This window comes from Echinops telfairi, unplaced genomic scaffold (genome assembly GCF_000313985.2).
Source record: "Echinops telfairi isolate 266 unplaced genomic scaffold, ASM31398v2 ScPeMD7_1713;HRSCAF=2227, whole genome shotgun sequence".
Lineage (NCBI taxonomy): Eukaryota > Metazoa > Chordata > Mammalia > Afrosoricida > Tenrecidae > Echinops > Echinops telfairi.
This window is the reverse complement of record NW_022105611.1, coordinates 4587610-4588995: the sequence shown is the minus strand read 5'-3', so window position 1 is coordinate 4588995 and position 1386 is coordinate 4587610.

The window sequence follows — 1386 nt, the reverse complement described above, 5'->3', positions numbered from 1 at the left end:
AGAACCTCCGAAATTTTGCGGAAAAATCCCGTTACCTTTTATTTCTATTTTCCCATTAATGTTAGCGCCCCTCATATAGTGTTATGTAATAATATCTTTATGCTCATGTCACACTTAAAATTTTTTGTTCCCATATTCCTGAGCCCCAGTGTTGTGTGTTAAAATAATGGATTTTAAGTCAATTTGTATCAGTATTACCTAAAGAAAGTTTCAAAGATCACATTTCTCTGACATGGGACCTCTTTAATAGCAAACTTCAAAAATGGAAGCGGTGAATCTGCATTTTCCTGTGCTCTGTAGTGATTCTGCTGTGATTCACATGTTCATTCCAGAATCAGAGTTATTTTTTAGAGGTAGTTTTCTACTAAATTGAAAACAAAATGTTATTCCTACTCTCTTCCTGTAACTCTTCCTGTACTCTCTTCAAGTAACTCTTCAGCATGTTTTTCATGACCCCAAGCTTTTGGCAGAGGCTCTTGTCCAAAAATTAAATGTTGACTTGGATCGACAAAGTGTGCCGCAATGTGTGGTCTAGGATGAGTTAAAGAGCCTTAAAGGGAGGTCAATACCACGAGGCTCTAATGCTCTCATGGGCATTCCACTGCTTTGTGGTTCTGGTGGTCCAGTGCATTTTCAATGTTCTTAGTCAACAGTGTAATTCAAGTGCATCCGTTCTGCAGTCTTCCATAGTCATGTCTAACTTCCCCATGCACACGTGTTGACTAAATGTACCCTGGCGTGGGTAAGGTCGACCGTAGTCTTCACAGTGACACCTTTTCGCTTCGGCACTTTGAAGAAGTCTCGTGCAGCAGGTCTGCCTAATGCAATCACTCCTTTGATTTTTTGACCGCTGCTTCTGTCAGTTGATTGTGGATTCGAGTAAAATGAAATCCTCGACAATGTCTATCTTTTATCCACTTACCATGATATTTCCTATTGGTAAAGCTGGGAGGATGATTTCTTTTGCTTTACATTGAATTATAATTCATACTGCAGGCTTCAGTGTTTGATTTTCATCATTAAGCATGTCAAGTCCCCCTCCATTTCAGCAAGCAAGCTTATGCTACCTGCATATCACAGGCATTTAATAAGGCTCCCCACCAAACTTTATGCTATGTTCTCCCTGGTAGAGTCCAGCCTCTCAAATTATTGAACAAGTATGGTGACAACTGCCTTTTCTGACTGTCAACCACACACTAGTCCCTTGTTCTGTCTGAGTGAGTGTCTCTTTTCTGACTGTCAACCACACAATAGTCCCTTGTTCCGTCTGAGTGAGTGTCTCTTGGTCCGTATGCAGGTTCCTTATAAACACAATGATGTGTTCTGGGATCCTTAGTCTTCTCATTTTTATAAAAAAAATTTGGTATAATCCACATAATTTAATGT